A 23,005-nucleotide genomic window follows, 5' to 3' on the forward strand; every position below is an offset into this window, starting at 1 on the left:
GAAAGATAGACACTAACTCAAATGATTTACAAGTCAACATGATCTGGGAAAAATAGTTGGTATTAAAGGTAATTTAAGGTTATCTTAATTAAGATAGGCTTGTCTCAAGAATTATCAGTATTACACAGAAAACTTTTAATCTGCCTATGGTTACTGAAAGTCAAGTAAGTTCATGTTATCTCTACTGCAAAGTTTGTAAGAAAAAAAAAAAAAAACCTTGAACTTTGTCTAATGCCTTATTTAGTTCCATGGGCATGCTTTATGGGCAATCTAAGAACAGAAGCAGAGGTAAGTGATATAGATAGATAGATAGATAGATATAGATTTATTAAATTTTTTTGATGTTTATTTATTTTTGAGAGACAGAGCATGAACGGAAGAGGCCCAGAGAGAGAGAGGGACACACAGAATCGGAAGCAGGCTCTAGGCTCTGAGCTGTCATGACAGAGTCTGGTGTGGGGCTTGAACTCACAAACTGTGATATCACGACCTGAGCCGAAGTCAGATAGTCAACCTACTGAGCCACCCAGGTGCCCCGAGGTAAGTGATTTTAATAAGTGTAATAAAGACTACTGAAAATAAGGGAAACAATATGTAAGGAAAGAGACCAGTTGTTTAAGAGGGAAAACTTAGGACAAAATCTGAATGAATGTAAAAATGTATGTTGTAGAGGTTTGTGAGAAGGAAACATTTAGAAAAGAATTTTGGGCATAGTCAACAGTAAGATTAAGGAGAATTAGTATATAAAAAAGCTTATTAGGGACTGATCAACACATGGAGAAGAGAAGGGAGAATAAAGAAGCAAGTTTAGGCAGAATGTTGAGAGGTGATACAATATTAACAGAACACTTAGTTGATTTTCTAAGAAGTTCTAAAAGTTGGATTGCCCTTGAGAACCATCTTAAATTGGAGCAAAGGGCTACACTTTTATAATGGTCATTGGATGTGACTACCTGGGAAAAGGAGATAACCTTAGCAACACAGCTGTCTTTCATCAAGGCAATCCCCAATAACATCTGAGAGTTTAGAGTTTTGGTGGCCTCCCTACAGCTGGAGGCCCTTCATTCCTGTTGGAGACTCTGAACATTTCAGCATTTACCACAAGAACTCAGATCCACACAGTGCTCTGAATGTCCTAGTCCCAATAAGTATATATCAACATGGGAGTGACAGGAGGAAAAAGGAGGGATTACATAAAGTGTTTAAAAAATCCATCTAGTAGAAATGAATGAGTTTTAATTCGGAAGTACATAAGATTGCCATTTGGTTTTTCTCCTTGCTAAAATGACAGTGTTATTAATACTATTGGTCTAAATTGTAAACAAGTGTTTTTATTTATCTTTAATAAGTCTAAAAATCAATCTAATCAGTCTAGAAAACGAAATCTCTGTTTTGTCGTTATAGGTCTTTAATTACTTCAGAAAGTTGAATCTTCTCAATATCAAAAAAGCTGTTTTGGGGCACCTGGGTGGCTCAGTCGATTAAGCGTCCGACTTTGGCTCAGGTCATGATCTCGTAGTCTGTGAGTTCGAGCCCCGCATTGGGCTCTGTCCTGACAGCTCAGAGCCTGCGGCCTGCTTCAGATTCTGTGTCTCCCTCTCTCTCTGCCCCTCCCCTGCTCACGCTCTGTCTCCCACTGTCTCAAAAATAAATAAAACATTTAAAAAAATTTTAAAATAAAAAATAAATAAAAAATCTATTTTGTTAACAACTATATAACCCTCTGCATTTGCCTTTAGAATCTCTTATAGCCACCTTCTCTAAATACATAATTAAGTTTTCTAATAATCTATATTTCAGACAAAATTCTCAAAATTCAACTTATGTTTTTAATTTTTTAAGTTTATTTTACTTACTTGGAGAAAGAGAGTGAGAGAGAGCACAAGAGGGGCAGAGAGAGGGGAGAGAGAGAGAATGTCTAGCAGGCTACACTGTCAGCACAGAGCCCAATGTGGGCTCAAACTCTCAAACAGTGAGATCATGACAGCCAAAATCAAGAGTCAGTTGCTTACCCAACTGAGCCACCCAAGAACCTCTCAAAATTCGACTTCTAAATAAAGTCTTTTTGAGTAATTAGGCTTGTTGATCTGGTATATCAAATTACAAGGGAAGCATTGTCAAATAAATGATGGTAAATCTTCTTAGGTTATATTGTATGGGTGAATGTGATCACTGTTCCAGAAACTTTCCTAAAGTTTTGATATGTGCTAGTATAATCACAGAAATAATCAAATCTCCTTGTCAATTGCATTGGTAAACCACGGCCCTCTTTGAGTCTTGCCATTTACAGTTATAGTTTTACTCTCATGCTTTTGCAAATGTATTTCTTCTTTAAGGAAATTCATAAAAATCTTCATAGAAATATTTTGACAACTACAGGTTTGTGATAATTTCTAAAATTGGAAAACAGCATTCAGACATGGGATTGAATGAATTGAGGAAGAAGAGTTGTCAGTCTCAGATGCTATAGAGTCCTTTTGTACATTGAAGCAAATTCTATTAGCAATAGCAAAGGACAGAAAAAAAAGGCTTCCAAGTATGCATGTAAGTATGAAACACTGATAGATTTATCATTTTATGCTATCTAAGAGATCCAAGATGAATAAAACCTGTTTAGACTCATTGTCAACTTGTCCTATCATTTTTTATCATGAATTTGTTAGGGCTGATTTGGCATCAGCACTCTTTGAAGGAAGCCCAAAATATGCAGGTGACAACCCAAATAAGGATCATGACTTATTCTCTGAACATGTGATTGCAATAAGAGCAGGAAGGCAAAGAACTGTTAGCAATGCCATAGTAACTGCCCAGATTCAAATATTTATGTACTTGAAGTGGTTTCTTAAATCATTATCAGAAAGATTAAAGGTGGTTCCTGGAGAAACAATAGATCAAATTTCCCCCCAGCTATTGAGAAAGTACACTGTTATGTTCAGCAATATGTCTATCCAAGGCTATCCACAGAAGCTTCCCAGATTCCTAAAGATCTTTACCTTCAGCTCTGGAAACAAAGCCAATGGTTAAATAGCTCACCAATCACTGCTAGGGAGCTGGATTATCTGATTTATCTAATGAAGGCAGGAGCAAGGTTAGAAATGAGAGCAAAAACAGCCAAAGATTCTAAAGATTTCAATTTTGTCAACTTTGGAAGACTGCCAAAGAGCTATACATTCAGGTTCCTGATTTAAAAGAACTACCAACTCAATACCTCCAGGGATTACTAGAGAATATGAAAAAAAAATACTATGACTCTCATTAAAAACACTGCTGATTGTCTGTTTACTCTTCCAGATTTAAGAAAACTGTTTCTTGTAAGCTATGTATAACTTAAAGAAATTTGGTAACAAATACCCTTTTCCTCCCTCCAGAATTCAGAAACTGAGTATTCTTATATTTTCATGGCACTGCATTTATTTGCAGAAGTTCTATAAGAATCTGTTCTCCTTATGATAGGACACCATGGGAAATGTTGGTCATATTACCAAAGATTTGACTGGAATGTCATATTTAGGGAGATATGCATAGACTCAGATATGACCTTACAGCTTTAAGGAACTAAGGTTGGTATTATGGAGCCAATGAAATCCCTTGGAAAAATCAGCCTGTTACCTTGTTTATTACATGGTTTCCAACAGCCTTGCCAGGTGAGTAAAGAGGGTCACTTCCTGGCAGGTGCCAGATCCTCAGGATGTTTTGAGGACCTTGAGAAGAGAGGAATCCATCAAAATGTATAGGTATTACAGGCAAAACTCTGGTGGCAAATATCTGGTTTGGCTTTTTAGCCCCAAAAGGCTCTTAAAAGTAATTTTAAATTCCTTTTCAAGGAGTGAAAAGTTGTAACAAAACAAATTAAACAACTATGTGGCCAATCATTATTCTTTCTGTGCTTAGGCCAAGTTTGTTAAAAGTGGACTTATTCTTTTTTTTTTTATTTTTCAATATATGAAATTTATTGTCAAATTGGTTTCCATACAACACCCAGTGCTCATCCCAAAAGGTGCCCTCCTCAATACCCATCACCCACCCTCCCCTCCCTCCCACCCCCCATCAACCTTCAGTTCTCAGTTTTTAAGAGTCTCTTATGCTTTGGCTCTCTCCCACTCTAACCTCTTTTTTTTTTTCCTTCCCCTCCCCCATGGGTTTCTGTTAAGTTTCTCAGGATCCACATAAGAGTGAAACCATATGGTATCTGTCTTTCTCTGTATGGCTTATTTCACTTAGCATTACACTCTCCAGTTCCATCCACGTTGCTACAAAGGGCCATATTTCATTCTTTCTCATTGCCACGTAGTACTCCATTGTGTATATAAACCACAATTTTTTTATCCATCAGTTGATGGACATTTAGGCTCTTTCCATAATTTGGTTATTGTTGAGAGTGCTGCTATAAACATTGGGGTACAAGTGCCCCTATGCATCAGTACTCCTGTATCCCTTGGGTAAATTCCTAGCAGTGCTATTGCTGGGTCATAGGGTAGGTCTATTTTTAATTTTCTGAGGAACCTCCACACTGCTTTCCAGAGTGGCTGCACCAATTTGCATTCCCACCAACAGTGCAAAAGGGTTCCCGTTTCTCCACATCCTCTCCAGCATCTATAGTCTCCTGATTTGTTCATTTTGGCCACTCTAGCGTGAGGTGATATGTGAGTGTGGTTTTGATTTGTATTTCCTTGATGAGGAGCGACGTTGAGCATCTTTTCATGTGTGTGTTGGCCATCCAGATGTCTTCTTTAGAGAAGTGTCTATTCATGTTTTGTGTCCATTTCTTCACTGGGTTATTTGATTTTCCTGGTGTGGAGTTTGGTGAGCTCTTTATAGATTTTGGATACTAGCCCTTTGTCCGATATGTCATTTGCAAATATCTTTTCCCATTCCGTTGGTTGCCTTTTAGTTTTGTTGGTTGTTTCCTTTGCTGTGCAGAAGCTTTTTATCTTCATAAGGTCCCAGTAGTTCATTTTTGCTTTTAATTCCCTTGCCTTTGGGGATGTGTCGAGTAAGAGACTGCTACGGCTGAGGTCAGAGAGGTCTTTTCCTGCTTTCTCCTCTAGGGTTTTGATGGTTTCCTGTCTCACATTCAGGTCCTTTATCCATTTTGAGTTTATTTTTGTGAATGGTGTGAGAAAGTGGTCTAGTTTCAACCTTCTGCATGTTGCTGAAAAGTGGACTTATTTTAAAAATTAGTCTTAATTTGACTATCTTTGGTGGAAATGAAGCTTTTAGAGAACCACCTTTCAGTAACACACCTTTGTGTATGTTAGATCCTATTTCTGATTAACTGTCTTTGAATGTTTGTTTGCCTATAAAACTGGACTGGATCCTAAATTCTGATTTCCTCTAGGTCTGGATATGACTATTCAAATTAAGGTTTCCAATTTTCTCCCATTCTCTTTATTTATAATCATTGAGAACTAAAAGTACTATTTCTTCCTGTAGCCCTGCCACCTGAAGCTAGGCAACTTGAGGTAATATTCAGAGAAAAATTGCCACAATGGCCCTAGACAATCTTCATGCCTGCAGCTGTATGGGCTATTCAGAAAGATCACCAGATACCTACAGGTAATTGAATATGTTTATTCCAGCTGTCCTGATTTGATAGATCAGCAATTGTAAAATCCAGACTGAGATGTTCATGGTAGGGAACAGTTTTCTGGATCAAGGACAATGAAGAGCTAGATACAGTGATGACTCAGCTCTTGTCCATTGCAGAGGACCCCAGAACAATTGGGCAGATTAGGCTGCCAAGATGGCAGCCTATACAAGATTCCAAAACTCTATAATGACTTCAGTACCAGACACAGACTTCACTAAATAGCAACTCTAGTATTCCCTGGAAGTCCTGAGATGAGCAAAAAATGGGACTTAGACACCATGTTGGCACTAAACACGGCTAGAAATATAATAAATCCTTATCCCAGAACTTTTTATGGAAGAAATAATTAACCATATTCACCAAAGCACCCATTATGGGTGAGGTGCTACTCCAGTAGATCCAGAAATATATAAAGGTCCCAATCTTCAGAGACCTGTTTTAAAAATGTGACATTTTTGCTAAAAACAATCTTAAAACAGGAGCCCCAGCAGTTCTAAAAGCTATACAACTTAGAGGCATCTTTACCTGGCAGACTTTACCATGGTGCCGAAAACAGGTAATTTTCAATATTTGCTGATCTATTTTTTAACATTTTTAATCAGAGTACAGTTGACATGTAATGTTATATGAGTTTAAGTGTACAACATAGTGATTCAACATCTCTATACCTTATGCTTATGACTAGTGTAGCTACATTCTGTCACCATACAATGCTATTACAATATTATTGACTGTATTTCCTATGCTATACCTTTTATCCCCATAACTTACTCATTATACATCTGGAAGCCTCTAGTTTCTACTTTCTTTCAACCATTTTTCCCATCCTCCCACTACCCCTTCCCTCTGGCAACAGTTATCTGTATATTTTTGTCTGATTCTATTTTGTCTTATGTTTTTTGTCTGTTTTGTTCACCATAAAAAAAAAAGTGTGGTATTTTGCCACTTGTGACAACATGGATGGAATTAGAGGGTATCATAGCAAATGAAGTAAGTCAGAATGAGAAAGATAAGTACCATATGATCTCACTCAGATATTTGCTGGTATTTGTGGACACCTTTACAAGCTGAGTTGAAGCTTTTCCATACTATTCAGAGAAAACTTTAGAAGTTGTAAAATTTTTAAGCAAAATCATTTTTAGGTTTGGATTGCCGCTAACAATGCAGAGAAACAATGGAGCAGTATTTATGGCAAAAATCACACAAGTAGTGTCCAATGCCTTGGGCGTTCAATGGAAGTTACCCTTCCTGGATGCCCTCAACAATCTGGAAAAAAAAACAGAAAAAATCAAGTTTGGCAAAGATATGCCGAGAAACCAACTTAACTTGGGAAAAAGCCTTACTAATTACCCTGAGGTAAGGTAAGAGTAGCCTCTAGAAGTAGGCTTGATTTAAGCCCCTATGAAATGTTATATGGAAGACTTTTTTGACACTCTTTTCATGACTTGATGGGGCTCACATTAGAGAATTAGATACTATCAGGTACATTAAGTACATAAATTTACTTCATCAGGTTTATGTACCCCACAGATGTGCTTTTATACCACCTGAATCTTGGAGACTTATTAAAGACTTGGAAGAGCAAGCACCCAGAGAACCAAATCCAACTTTGTTGGACAATACTTTTATGAGGTGCTGTTAACTACCAATTCTTCAGTGAAATCATAAGGGATTTAAGCTGTGGATTCATCACACTGAAGTTACAAAGAATCCACAGGTTCCCTATACCCTGTCAGCAAGGAGAACATCAACAAGAACACTGGTTGGACCAACAAGCCTCTGAGGGACCTAGAAATATTTGGGAGAATTGATCCAAAGAAATCCATCTGTAAGTACAACAAGCTATTTAGTTGCAACAAATCTCCGCTAAGACTCTAGATAAAACATAGTATAAGCACTATTAACCAAAGTACAAAAATCTTGTTAATTCGGAATGTTGGGATTCAACCTTGAACTAAAGAATATGTATAAATGAGTGAAGAAGGGTTCAATTCCTATAATCGTGATTTTCACCCCATTTCAGCAGGAAGTAACTAGAGAGGCCATCATCCCAATTGCCTCAAGAATGAGAAATGATGAAAAGAAAGTGGGGGTTGGAAGCCTAATCAAAGGGTTATTTGGATTAAGAAGGGCAACTGCAACTTTTTACCCAGACCTTTTTTTGTTTGCCTTCCAATTGCCCTCACTCTCCTCCTTTCTGGGATGTGGTTTGAGGCTTGCCTTGTCTTTCTCCTGTTTGCCTGCCTCTCAAATAACCCCTTTCCTTGTTGCATACTTATGCCTCAGTAATTGGCTTTTCTGGACACTGGGCAGATAAACTTGGGTTCCGTTACAAGTACCTTGAACCTGGTGTAAAGAATAAGATTGTTTAATATTGTTAGTACTGATATTGTTAGTATATTTTTGAGTGACAATTTTATTTGCTTTAAAATGTCTTTTAAATGTAATAATGTTTAAAGATGACTCACAGTCATGGTTTTGAAGGTAGTCATTTCTATTTCAGTAATTAGAATGCATTTCAAAACAATTTCAATAAACCACTGAAGCTATTTATTGAAAAATAGGTATTAAGTGTCAACAGTATCCAGTATTCTACATTCTTGAGTTACTGCAACAAACAAAGCAGACAAGTTCTTGCTTTTATGAAATCTATAGTATACTTAGTGGAAAGAGACAAGAACAAAGTAAAACAATCGATAGATAATTTTAAAGAGTATTGTGATCAGAAAAACATTAAGACAAAGTTTTAGAACTGGTAAAGTGAAGTTACTTAGAGTGATACAATATAAAATTACATCGCAGGAGTAATTTAGAACTGTCTTTAATGTCTCAAAAGAAATCTAACATTTGAAAAGATGAATAACTTCAATAATAGTTTCAGCTTAATGAGCCTTGTCAAACTGCTTGCTCAGAGATGAAATAACTTACACTCTTACTTTAAAACTCTGATTTGGACTAAAAATTCTATGGCATTCTTTTGGATAACTTTACTAAGGTACCTGGTCATTTAGATCTCAGGATGGGGGAATCAGCAGATCTGGGTTCTAGTCCCAGCCCTATACTAACAAGCTACCTGTCTTTGGAAAATCGTACCATTCAGTTGTAGGGATTTAGTTCCTCTGAATTCAGGTTTTCTCATCTGCCTACTGAAGGGCTAAGCCTAATGATATTTAATGCCTGTTAACATCGAAGGGTTGGGCTTCATCAGCGTAAGATGCTGGGGAAAAAGTTTTTGGTGAGAAATACAGTACATGAATATCAAAGCACATTGTACAAATTTACAGATACAGAGGGTTGAATACTTTTTTTGCAGTTTCTTTTTTTTCTGTATTATATCTTTTATTTAAAAAAAGTTTTTGATATAATTTATTGTCAAATTGGGTTACACACAACACCCAGTGTTCATCCCAACCAGTGCCCTCTCAATGCCCATCACCCATTTCCTCCCCTCCCATACTCCCCATCAGCCCTCATTTTTTTCTCTGTATTTAATAATCTCTTACAGTTTGCTTCCCTCTGTCTCTATTTTTTCCCCTTCTCCCCCCACACCCCTGGTCTTCTGTTAAGTTTATCAAGATCCACATATGAGTGAAAACATAGGATATCTGTCTTTCTCTGACTGACTTATTTCACTTAGCATAATATCCTCTAGTTCCATCTATGTTGCTGCAAATGGCATGATTTCATTCTATCTCATTGTCAAGTAGTATTCTATTGTATATATAAACCACCACTTCTTTATCTATTCATCAGTTGATGGACATTTAGGCTCCTTCCATAATTTGGCTACTGTTGATAGCGCTGCTATAAACATTGGGGTACATGTGCCCCTATGCATCAGCACTCCTGTATCCCTTGAGTAAATTCCTACTAGTGCTATTGCTGTGTTGTAGGGTAGTTCTATTTTTAACTTTTTGAGGAACCTCCACACTGTTTTCCAGAGCGACTGCACCCATTTGCATTCCCACCAATAGTGCAAGAAGTTTCCTGTTTCTCCATATGCTCGCCAGCATCTGTAGTTTTCTCAGTTATTCATTTTAGCCACTCTGACTTGTGTGAGGTGATATCTCAGTATGGCTTTGATTTGTATTTCCTTGATGATGAGTGACGTTGAGCATAATTTCATGTGTCAGTTGGCCATCTGGATGTCTTCTTTGGAGAAGTGCCTATTCGTGTCTTCTGCCCATTTCTTCACTGGATTATTTGTTTTTTGGGTATGGAGGTTGGTGAGTTACCAATTTTGGTAACTAGCCCTTTACCAATTTTGGATACTAGCCCTTTATCCGATATGTCATTTGCAAATATCTTTTCCCATTCCATCGATTGCCTTTTACTTTTGTTGATTGTTTCCTTTGCAGTGCAGAAGCTTTTTATCTTGATGAGGTCCCAATATTTCATTTATGCTTTTAATTCCCTTGACTTTGGAGATGTTTTGAGTAAGAAATTGCCACAGCTGAGGTCAAAGAGGTTGTTGCCTGCTTTCTCCTCTAAAGTTTTGATGGTTTCGTGTCTCATGTTTAGGTCCTTCATCCATTTTGAGTTTATATTTGTGAATGGTGTAAGAAAGTTGTCTAGTTTCATTCTTCTGCACGTTGCTGTCCAGCTCTCCCAGCACCACTTGATAAAGAGACTGTCTTTTTTCCATTGGGTACTCTTTCCAGCTTTGTCAAAGATTAGTTGGCCATACATTTGTGGGTCCAATTCTGGGTTCTCTATTCTATTCCATTGGTCTATGTGTTTCTGTACCAATACCATACTGTATTGATGATTACAGCTTTGTAGTAGAGGCTAAAGTCTGGGAATGTGATGCCTCCTGCTTTGGTTTTCTTCTTCAATATTACATTGGCTATTCGGGGTCTTTTTGTGGTTCCAAACAAATTTTAGGATTGTTTGTTCTAGCTTTGAGAAGAATGCAAGTGCAATTTTGATTGGGGTTGCATTGAATGTGTAGATTGCTTCAGATAGTATTGACATTTTAACAATATTTATTCTTCTAATCCATGAGCATGGAATGTTTTTCCATTTCTTTGTGTCTTCTTCAATTTCCTTCATGAGATTTCTATAGTTTTCAGCATACAGATCTTTTACATCTTTGGTTAGGTTTATTCCTAGGTATTTTATGGTGCTTGCTGCAATTGTAAATGGGATATTTCTTGCTTTCTCTTCCTGTTGCTTCATTATTGGTGTATAAAAATGCAACCAATTTCTGTGCATTGATATTGTATCCTGTTACCATGCTGAATTCATGTTATCAGTGCTAGCAGTCTTCTGGTGGAGTCTTTTGGATTTTCTATGTAGAGTATCATGATGTCTGCGAACAATGAAAGTTTGACTTCTTCTTTACCAATTTTGATGCCTTTTATTTCATTATGTCTGATTTCTGATTCTAGGACTTCCAACACTATGTTAAACAACAGTAGTGAGAGTGGACATCACTGTCATGTTTCTGATCTCAGGGGGAAAGCTCAGTTTTTTCCCCATTGAGGATGATATTAGCTATGGGATTTTCATATGTGGCTTTTATGTTTAAGTATGTTCTTTCTATCCTGCCTATCTTGAGGATTTAATTAAGAAAGGATGTTGTATTTTGTCAAATGCTTTTTCTGCATCTATTGACATAATAATATGGTTCTTATTCTTTCTTTTATTAATGTGATGTATCACATTGATTGATTTGTGAATATTGAACCAGTCCTGCAGCCCAGGAATGAATCCCACTTGATCACGATGAATAATTCATTTACATGATGTTGAATTCGATTTACTAGTATCTTGTTGAGAACTTTTGCAGCCATGTTCATCAGGGATGTTGGCCTGAAATCCTCCTTTATAGTGGGGTCTCTGGTTTGGAAATCTAAGTAATGTAGGCTTCAATAGAATGAGTTCGGAAGTTTTCCTTCCATTTCTATTTTTTTGGAACAGCTCGAGAAGAATAGGTATTAACTCTGCTTTAAATGTCTGGTATAATTCCTCAGGGAAGCCATCTGGTCCAGGACTCTTATTTGTTGGGAGATTTTTGATAACTGATTCAATTTCTTCACTAGTTATGGGTCTGTTCAAATTTTCTATTTCTTCCTGCTTGAGTTTTGGTAGCGTGTAGGTGTTTAGGAATTTTTCCATTTCTTTCAGGTTGTCCAGTTTTTTCCTATAGAATTTTTCATAGTGTTCTCAGATAACTGCTTGTACTATGAGGGATTGGTTGTGATAAATCCATTTTTATTCGTGATCTTACCTATTAGGGTCCTCTCTGTTTTCTTTTTGAGAAGCCTGGCTAGAGGTTTATCAATTTTTTTTCAAAAAACTAACTCTTAGTTTCATTAATCTGTTCTACTTTTTTTTGAGTCTATATTGTCTATTTCTGCTCTGATATTCATTATTTCTCTTCTGCTGGGTTTCAGTTTTTTTTTGTTATTTTTGTTCTGCTTCTAGTTCTTTTAGGTGTGCTGTTAGATTTTGTATTGGGAATTTTTCTTGTTTCTTGAGATAGGCCTGGATTACAATGTATTGTATTACATTGTATTTTCCTCTTAGGACTGCCTTTGCTGCATCCCAAAGGGTTTGTATTGTTGCATTTTCATTTTCATTTGTATCCATATATTTTTTAATTTCTTCTTTAATTTCCTGGCTGACCCATTCATTCCTTAGTAGAATGTTCTTTAACGTCCATGAATTTGGAGGTTTTCCAAACATTTTCCCGTGGTTGATTTCAAGTTTCATAGCGCTGTGATCTGAAAGTGTGCATGGTATGATCTCAATTCTTTTATATTTATTGAGGATTGTTTTGTGACTCAGTATGTGATCTATCTTGGAGAATGTCTCAGGTACACTAGAGAAGAATGTATATTCTGCTGCTTTAGGATGAAAAGTTCTAAATATATCTGTCAAGTCCATCTGGTCCAGGGTATCATTCAGGGCCATTGTTTCTTTACTGATTTTCTGTCTATATGATATGTTCATTGTTGTAAGTGGAGTATTAAAGTCCCCTGCAATTACCACATTCTTACCAATAAGATTGCTTATGTTTGTGATTGTTTTATATATTTGGGTGCTCCTGAATTCAATGTATACACATTTATAATTTTTAGCTCTTTTTGATGTATAGACCCCATAACTATGATATAATGCCCTTCTTCATCTCTTGTTACAGCCTTTAGTTAAAAGTCTAGTTCGTCTGATATAAGTATGGCTACTCCAGCTTTCTTTTATCTATCCAGTAGCATGATAGATAGTTCTCCATCCCCTCAATTTTAATCTGAAGGTGTCCTCAGGTCTAAAATGGGTCTCTTATAGACAGCAAATAGATGGTTCTTGTTTTTTAATCCATTCTTATACCTTATATCTTTTGATTGGAGCATTTAGTCCACTTACATTCAGTGTTATTATTGAAAGATATGGGTTTAGAGCCATTGTGCTATCTGTAGGTTTCATGTTTGCAGTGATGTCTCTGGTCCTTTGTGGTCCTTGAAACATTTCACTCACAGAGTCCCCCTTAGGATCTCTTATAGATATGGTTTAGTGGTGATGAATTCCTTCAGTTGTTTTGTTTGTTTTTTGGGAAAACCTTTATCTCTCTTTCTATTCTGGATGACAGGCTTGCTGGATAAAGGATTTTTGGCTGCATATTTTTCCTGTTCATCACATTGAAGATCTTGCCATTCCTTTCTGGCTTGCCAAGTTTCAGTAGACAGGTCTGCTCCTACACTTATGTGTCTGCCCTTATATGTTAAGCCCTGTTTAGCCCTAGCTGTTTTCAGAATTCTCTTTATCTTTTTATCTTTTATCTCTTTGTTTTTGCATCTTTATCTTTGTATCTTTTGCCAGTTTCACTATGATACGTCATGCAGAAGATTGATTCAAGTTATATCTGAAGGGAGTTCTCTGTGCCTCCTGGATTTCAATGTCTGTTTCCTTCACCAGATTGGAGAAGTTCTCAGCTATGATTTGTTCAAGTACACCTTCAGCCCCTTTCTCTCTCTTCTTCTGGAACTCCTATGATACAGATATTTTTCCATTTCACTGAATCACTTAGTTCTCTAATTCTCCCCTCATGATCCAGAATTTTTTCTTTTTCTCAGCTTCCTATTTTTCCATAATTTTATCTTCTATTTCACTTATTCTCCCGCCTCTTCAATCCTTGCTGTGACTGCCTCTGTTTTATTTTGCACCTCATTGATAGCATTTTTAAATTCATCATTACTATTTTTAGTTCCTTTATCTCTGCAGCAATAGACTCTCTGCTGTCTTCTATGCTTTTTTTCAAGCACAGAAATTATTATGACTATTATTCCAAATTCTTGTTCAGTTATATTGTTTATAACTGTTTTGAGCAATTCTTTAGCTGTCATTTCTTCCTGGAATCTTTCTTGAGGAGAATTCTTTTTCATCATTTTGGCTAGTTTTCTGTCCCTTCTGTGTTTTAAAAGCTTGTTATGTGCCCTGCACCTGCAAGCACTATTATCTTAAAGAGGGGTCATACACTGTCCAGGGCCTGACCCTTCAGGAGGTTTTTGGAGAATGTTACTTGCTGTCTCTTGTTGTGAGTTTGGTTACTTTATCTCCCTACTTGTAGTGATGTTTTGGACCCTGCACCAGGTGAGCTTTGATTTGTTTGTTGAGGTAGCCCATGTTAGCAATTCCACTCCTAGGTATTTACCTTGAGGAGGGGGGAGTTTGAGCAGCCACATTTCAGAGAACCATAAGAAATCTGTGCTGAGAGATGTGGAATCATGAGAAAATCCTAGCCAAGGACAGGGCATTGCTACAGGCAGAGAGAGGCAGAGCCCACAGCCACCAATCACCATGCCGGTTTTCCTTTTCTTTCTTTTGCAGTTTCAAGTTTTTACTTAGATTCCAGTTGATTAACATACAGTGTGATAGTTCAGAAGTAGAATTTAGTGATTTTTCACTTACTTATAACACCTAGCACTCATTACAAGTGCCCTCCTTGATGCCCATCACCCATTTAACCCACCCCACTGCCCACCTTTTCTCCAGCAACCCTGTTTATTCTCTATAGTTGAGAATCTGTTTTTACAGTTTGCTTCTCTCTCCCCCTGCCCATGTTCATTGCTTAAATTCCATATACGAGTGAAATCATATGGTATTTATCTTTCTCTGACTTATGTTGCTTAGCATAATAGACTCTAGCTCCATCCATGTCATTACAAATGGCAAGATTTCATTCTTTTTGATGGCTGAGTAATAGTCCATTATATATATATATATATATCATATATATATCAAATATATGTATATATATGTATATATGTATGTATATATGTGTATGTGTATATGAGTGTGTGTGTATATATATATATATATATATATATATATTTGATGAATGGATATAGATGTGGTGTATGTACACATACATATCCATTCATCAATGAGGCTTTGGCCCCTTTGCATAATTTGGTTATTGTTGATAATGTTGCTATAAATATTGAGGTGCATGTTCCCCTTCAAATGAGTATTTTTGTATCCTTTGTGTAAATACCGAGTAGTGCAAGTGCTGGGTTGTAGGGTAGTTCTATTTTTAACTTAAAATTTTTTAAAGTTTATTTATTTTAAGAGAGAGCACATACATATGAGGGAGGGGCAGAGATGGAAAGAGAGCATCCCAAGCAGTCTCTGCACTTCCAGATGAACCCAGGGCTCAAATTCACAAAACCACAACAACATTACCTGAGCCAAAAACTGAGACAGACTTTAACCGACTGAACCACCCAGTTGCCCCTATTTTTAACTTTTTGAGGAACCTCCATACTGTTTTCCAGAGTGACTATACCAGCTTGCACTCCTACCAGCAGTGCAAAAGCGTTCCCCTTTCTCTGCATCTTCACCAACATCTATTTCCTGAGTTGTTAATTTTAGCCATTACAACAAGTGTGAAGTGATAGCTCATTGTAGTTTTGACTTTTATTTCCCTGATGAGTGATGTTGAACATCTCTTCATGTGTCTGTTAGCCATCTGGATGTCTTCTTTGGAAAAATGTCTATTCATGTCTTCTGCCCATTTCTTAACTGAATTATTTGATTTTGGTTGTTGAGTTTGGTAAGTTCTTTATAGATTTTGGATACTAACCCTTTTTCCAATATGTCATTTTCAAATATCTTCTTACATTCCATGGGCTGCCTTTCAGTTTTGTTGATTATTTCCTTTACTGTGAAGAAGTTTTTATTTGATTCAGTCCCAATAGTCCATTTTTGCTTCTGTTTCCCTTGCCTCAGGAGATACACCTAGTAAGAAGTTGCTATGCCTGAGGTCAGAAAGCACAGGTTGCTGCCTGTGTTCTCCTCTAGGATTTTGATGGTTTCCTGTCTCACATTTAGTTCTTTCATACATTTTGAATATTTTTTGTGTGTATGGTGTAAGAAAGTGGCCCAGTTTTCCCAACACCATTTGTTGAATAGACTGTTTTCTATTGGATATTTTTCCTACTTTGTCAAAGATGAGTTCACCATATAACTGTGGGTCCACTTCTGGGTTTTCTATTCTGTTCCACTGATCTACATGTCTATTTTTGTGGCAGTACCATACTGTCTTGATCACTACAATGTTGTAATATAACTTGAAAAAGAAAAGCAAAGCTGGAGGCATCACAATTTTGGACTTCAAGATTGCTTTGGCTATTTGGGGTCTTTTGTGATTCCTACAAGTTTTAGTATTGTTTGTTATAGCTCTATGAAAAATGGTGGTGATAATTTGATAATGATTTCATTAAATGTGTAGATTGCTTTGGGTAGTATAGACATTTTAACAATATTTGTCCTTCCAATCCATGATCATGGAATGTTTTCCCATTTCTTTGTGTTGTCTTCAATTTCTGAACAAAGTCCAAGACAATGGGCCTGGTAAGGATAAGTTGTACTTCAAACACTTTTCTGAGGTATAATCAACAGGAATTTTCAGTCAGTCATAAAGAGGGAGAGGGTTGAGGTAATTTTCAATTACTGAGCTTTCTACCTTGGAAAATGGAACAGTAAATGAATTTAAGAAAATTGAAATCTTACCATGCATCTTTACCAATCACAGTAGTATGAAACCAGAAATCACAAGAAAAAGCCTGGAAATAACACACACACTTGGAGGCTAAACAATGGGATACTAAACAACCAATGTGTCAACAAAGCAATCAAAGAGGAAACTAGTTCCTTTCGGTATAAGGTTACATGGTTTATTTGAGCTTTTTCTTGTTCCTTCAGGTAGGCCTGTATTACTATATGTTTTTTCGCTTAGAATGGCTTTTGCTGCCTCCCAAAGATTTTGGACTGGTTTGGTTTTCATTTGTCTCCATATATTTATTTTAATTTCCTCTTTTAAATTTATTCAGGCTTGTTTTGTGCCCAAACACGTAATCTATTCTGGAGAATGTTCCATGTATACCTGAAAAGAATGTGTATAGGGGCACCTGGGTGGCTCAGTTGAGCATCTGACTCTTGATTTTGTCTGAGGTCATGATCTCATGGTTCATGAGATTGAGCCCTGTGTTGAGCCCTTCACTGGCAGCATGGAGCCTCCTTGGGTAGACTATTCTCATTGGTAGGTGTATGTTTCCTACCCCCACCCCCTTTTCTACATGTTAATCATGTCCTTCCCTTGTGGCTTACAAGGTTTCTGCTGAAAAATCAGGTTTTCCCACGTAGGTCACTTTTTGCTTCTTTTTTTGTGATTTTACAATTTCTTTGTCTTTGATGTTTTAATTATGATGTGATGTGCTGTGGACCTCCTTGCATATTTCTTGTTTGGAACTCTCAGTACTTCTTGGACCTTGAGGTAGGTTAGTGAAGTTTTCAGCTATTATTTCTTCAAATCAATTTTCTACCCCTTTCTCTATTCTACTGGGACCCCTATAATATGAATGTTTGTTCACTTGATGTTATCTAAGAGATGTCTTGACTTATTCTAATTTAGGCAGAATGGTTCCTCTTAAACTTGCTGCAATGTTCTTATGTATCCTTTCTTTGGTATCTGGCAGGAGCTATGTTTTTATGTTAGTTATTCTTTTAAATTCCGGCTTTTTCCTGAATGAAGAAAATAAGAAATAAGATGACAAAAAAAATAGAAAGTACAAAAATGAAAACCACAAAGTAAAAAAAAACAAAATTTATAATTTTTAATTCATACATAATACAAAAGATAAAACAACCCATGGTTTATTTTCTATGTTCCAGCACCACACAGGATGGTGTGGGCTTGAGAATTCTGGGCTCACAGTGTTTGCCAACTCACACTGAGCACCAGATCTGTTGATAATGGCATCTGGACCCCACTCTAGTCTAGGCTTTTAAGGTGGGGTAGTAACAGTTTCCCACCCCCTCCACTCCCTGATACCTGGAGCGTGTTCTTGTAGCACTTTGCATTGCTTGGTGTAGTTCTAGTTTTGTCTTTCTTGTGCTAGTTGCTCTTTTAAACTGTGGCTATTTTCCTATTTCCAGAGACAGGGGAATCTATGCCTGGTTGCTCAATGCTATCCCTCCCTATGACCATTCCACTGCTTTGGAGTTTCCTTTGTTACAGTGTCTCTTGTTCTCTTTTACTATTCTATCTTTAGTTGTGTAGAAGATGTTTAATGTGCCCTCAATTCTTCTTCAGGAGGAATTATTGTATAGTTATAATGTGGTGTTTCATCCAGGAGGTGAGTTCAGGGCCTTCCTATGTTTCCTAAGGAAACTGTTCAACTCCATGAATGGCTGTTCACTGAAAAACAAAAGTATCTCTAAACAAGGTTTTAAAAGATGGGAATTACTAGTTTTACTGAGCTTAGTTGCCATACTCACTTGCTATTACATGAACAGGCTTTGTCAGAGTATTTCTCTTAATATCATTTTCACATGGAACTATACTTGTAGAAAATGTTTGATGTTAGTATGTTTTAATGATACCATTGGCCAATTACATCTGATATTGAACATAGAAGTGATTTTTATGCAACATAAGGTTGTTTTTCTTTTGGAAATTAAATGGAGAAATATATTCTTTGTCATATGATCTACAAACAGAATATGTATAATTATTTAAAATTTACTGTTAATACTTCAAAGTTGTACTTTTTCTCTTAAAGTCCTGTATTCCCATTTTTAATATAAATTTTTATACTTAAATATTATGAATGCCTTGATGGAATAACCATACCTGCTGTGTGTGTTTGTATGCGTATCTATATATCATTTTATGGAACACATACAAACTTTGATTATAATGTAAAAAATGATACTTTGAAAATTAAGGTCAGAAGTGGTGACATATTGGTGAAAGGGTACACATTTCTGTTGTAAGATGAATAAGTTCTGGTGATATAATGTATAGCATGGTGATACAATAGTGTTAAGAAGAAGATCTTAAATGGCACCACTACATATGCAAAATAGGAAATTATGTAAGGTAGTGAAGGTGTTACCTGTCAAAGTTTATATATGCTTTATCAAGTGCTTAAACTTACACAATGTTGTATATCATTTACATCTCAAAAAGGAAAAAAGAAAACATTATGGTATATGAAAGAAGTCCATAACAAATACCACAAACTACTCCATTTATATGAAAGGTCCAGAATAGGGAAATTCATAGAGAATAAAAATAAAATAGTGTTGGTCTAGAGCTAGGAGGGTAGAGGGATGTGTACAGGGTTTCCTTTTGGGGTGTTATAAGTGTTTTATAATAGTGGTGATAGTAGTGCAATTCTGAATAAAATATACTGTACATTTACTTTTTTTATTTAAAACATTTTTATAATGTTCATTTTTGAGACACAGGGAGACACAGAATCTGAAGCAGGCTCCGAGGCTGTCAGCACAGAGTCCGGCGCGGGGCTCAAATTCATGGACCGTGAGATCATGACGTGAGCCAGTCAGACGCTTAACCAACTGAGCCACCCAAGTGCCCCAAAAATAGTGTACATTTTAAACGGTGATTTTATTGCATGTATATCCTACCACAATATAGCTATTTCTTTAAAAGGAAAATCAGTGGAAGGATAGTTTCTATATATAAGTTACATTAAAATAAAATTCAAGTTTAATTTTCTTAATCTACCCGTGGCAAAAAGAAAATAGGAAAAAGAGAATGTAACTATTTTAATTACAGTAAATGTCATAGAGTTATCAATAATAATGAGGCTTCTAAAAAAAAGAGAATACCAAATGTGTATCCAGAAAGAACATTTAGCTAAATATGGCACATGAAAATGCATTTATTCTCCCTGTTAAAATGAAGGTAATGTATTGTAATGCATATAGTTCCAAGCAAAGTGTTTGACATAAAAATCATCATTTATTCTGATAGACCTGAATTGGATTGGTAAAAGGGATCAGATATATGAAATTGAAGAAAGTCAGAAGTGGAACGGAGAGTAGCAGTGGGCCAAAGGAAAAAATATAAGGTATTATAAGATTCTCCATATGGACTGACTATCCAATTCCTCTTATCCAAATTCTTCAGTCCAGCATTATTCGCTTAAGCAGAAATTTTTGTAATATTTATTTAAAAAGCTGAACTATCCCAGACACAAAATCTTTATCTATATTTTAGAGGTCACTCAAAAATGTCAGGTCCCTTGTTCAATCACCCTAGAATAAAGCCTTACAGTGAACATATCTTCTGATTGAAATACACTTTCCAAGGTTTTTCTTTTTTTTTTTATTAAATTTTTTTTTTCAACGTTTATTTATTTTTGGGGCAGAGAGAGAGGGAGACACAGAATCGGAAACAGGCTCTGAGCCATCAGCCCAGAGCCTGACGCGGGGCTCGAACTCACGGACCGCGAGATCGTGACCTGGCTGAAGTCGGACGCTTAACCGACTGCGCCACCCAGGCGCCCCTCCAAGGTTTTTCTTAATGACTTATTTTGAAATTTGAAAGGATGGCCATGAATTTTATTCCACTTGAGGAAATTTCTAATGGAAATATCAGAAAGCACAGTAGGCAAATAAAGGTGTCTGGAGAAACACTGACAATTCAGAGCATACAAGAAAATTTAAATCAAGAAAAACAATGCAACATATTGCATGTATTACATCCATGCAGAGAAGAGCAGTATCTTTCTGAATAATATATAGTCAAAGAACAAAATACTTTAGGGCAAAAGACCAGAGAGCAGGCAATGAAAGATAATTAAAGGAAACTTCAAATAGATACACACTCTGTCAAAGAAAAAATGAACATGGACAGTTGATAGAGGGACTTATCAACGAAGTCCTGAAAAAAATTTTTTTTTCCCAGAACTGAAGGATAGGAATTATCAGTTTGAAAGCATAATCCAAATATCTAAATTTAAAACATTTAGAGAAGTCCTAAAGACTTGGAGTAAGACACAGGATTTAGGAATACCAAGAATTACAATCATAGTATCGTTGGTCTCCCAAATACTAGTTGTTAGAATACACAGAATAATTTAAAAACCTTTTTCCTTCAGGGAGTGAAGGAAAAAAAAACCTGTTATATTTTCTAGCAGATATATATATTTAATATATATGTAATTTATATACATATAAATTTATCTATCAGATTATAAGAAAGATAATAAGAAAAGTATTTTCTTATAAATGATTAAGTGATTAATATTCCATTTTAGTTTTGTTGATTATTTCCTTTGCTGTGCAGAAGATTTTAATTTTTATGAAGTCCCAATAGTTTATTTTTGCTTTTGTTTCTCTTTCCTCAGAAGACATACCTATTAAGAAGGTGCTATGGCCGATGTCAAAGAGGTCACTGCCTGTGTTCTCCCCCAGGATTTTAATGGTTTCATGTCTCATATTTAGGTCTTTAATCCATTTTGGATTTATTTTTGTGTATGGTATAAGAAAGTCGTCCAATTTTCCCAACACTATTTGTTGAAGTGACTGTCTTTCCCACTTTGTCAAAGATTAATTGATCATATAATTGTGGGTCCTGCACAGCGAAGGAAAAAAATCAACACAACTAAAAGGCAACCTATGGAATGGGAGAAACTATTTGGAAATGATATATCTGGTAAAGGGTTAGTGTCTAAAACATATAAAGAACTTCTACAAAACACAGCATCTAGTGAAACATAATACAAGTAAAAATGGGCTGAAGACATGAATAGCCATTTTTCCAAAGAAGACCTACAGATGGCCAACAGGAACATACAAAAATGCTCCTCATCCTTCATAAGCAAAATACAAATCAAAACTAAATGAGATATTACCTCACACCTGTCAGAATAGCTAAAATCAACAAAAGAAACAACAGATGTGGAGAAAGGGGACTCTCTTACACTGTTGTAGGGAATGCAAACTGGTGCAGCCACCATGGGAAATGGTGTGGAGATTCCTTAAAAAGTTAAAAATAGAACTATCCTATGACCAATCAATTGTACTACCAGGTGTTTACCGAAAGAATACAAAAATACTAATTCAAAGGACTACATGCACCCCTATGATTATAGCAGCATTATCTACAATAACCAAATTATGGAAACAGTCCAAATGTCCATCAGCTGGTGAACAAAAGATGTGGTGCATATATGCATGGTGGAGTATTACTCATCCATAAAAAGAATGAAATCTTGCCATTTGCAAGGATATGGATGGAGCTAGAGAGTCTAATGCTATGCGAAGTTTAAGTCAGAGAAAGACATTTGCCATATGATTTCACTCATATGTGAAATTAAAGGAACAAGGCAAATGAGTATAGGGGGAAAAAGAGAGGGTGAACCAGGAAACAAACTGTTCACTCTAGAGAACTGATGGTTACCAGAGGGGAAGTGAGTGGCATAATGGGTGAAATAGGTGATGGGGATTGAGGAGTGCTCTTGTGATGAACACCGGGTGTTGCATATAAGTATCAAATCACTAAGCTGTACAAATGAAACTAATTTAACACTGTATGTTAACTGCAATTAAAAAAAAAAGTTTAATATTCCCAGCACCTTTTCTTCATAAGCTCCTGGAAGAGTGCAACCAGACCCAAGTGAAACAGTGAGACTGAGAAACAAAATAGTAAGTCTGCCTTTTGGGCAAATAAGACAAACAAAAAGTATATGTATTTAAACTATGACAGTACTAATAGGTCAAAATAAGAATTGGTGTTTGCAAATTTGTAGGAGAAACATAAAGCAGTATTATAACCAAACATTGCACACAAGAAAAAAGAATCATAGTGAACTACATAGATAACACACCATGAAATTACTGATTCAATCAGAAAGTGTGATACAACTAAGGAGTAAACAGAGACAGAAGTGTATTGTGTTGGGGTAAAAAAGCTAAATGTTCATCTCTAATTGATCAAAATAGAGATATAAAATTATCTGGAAATATCAAGGTAAGTACCAGGATAAATGGATTACACCATTAGAAATTTTACCTTGTCATAGTAGAACTGATAACGTAGAAGGATGAGATGAGATTGTTAAGACTTAAACTGCTAATTGTATATCCCTAAATAATAAT

The 23,005-nt window shown here is 36.1% G+C and overlaps 1 pseudogene; it reads left to right on the forward strand.

Moving 5' to 3' along the window:
* Positions 1–5,488: 5,488 nt before the first annotated feature.
* Positions 5,489–23,005, forward strand: part of LOC115522844 — a 47,328-nt pseudogene continuing 29,811 nt past the window's right edge.

The sequence above is a fragment of the Lynx canadensis genome, chromosome C2, assembly GCF_007474595.2.
Source record: "Lynx canadensis isolate LIC74 chromosome C2, mLynCan4.pri.v2, whole genome shotgun sequence".
Taxonomy (NCBI): domain Eukaryota; kingdom Metazoa; phylum Chordata; class Mammalia; order Carnivora; family Felidae; genus Lynx; species Lynx canadensis.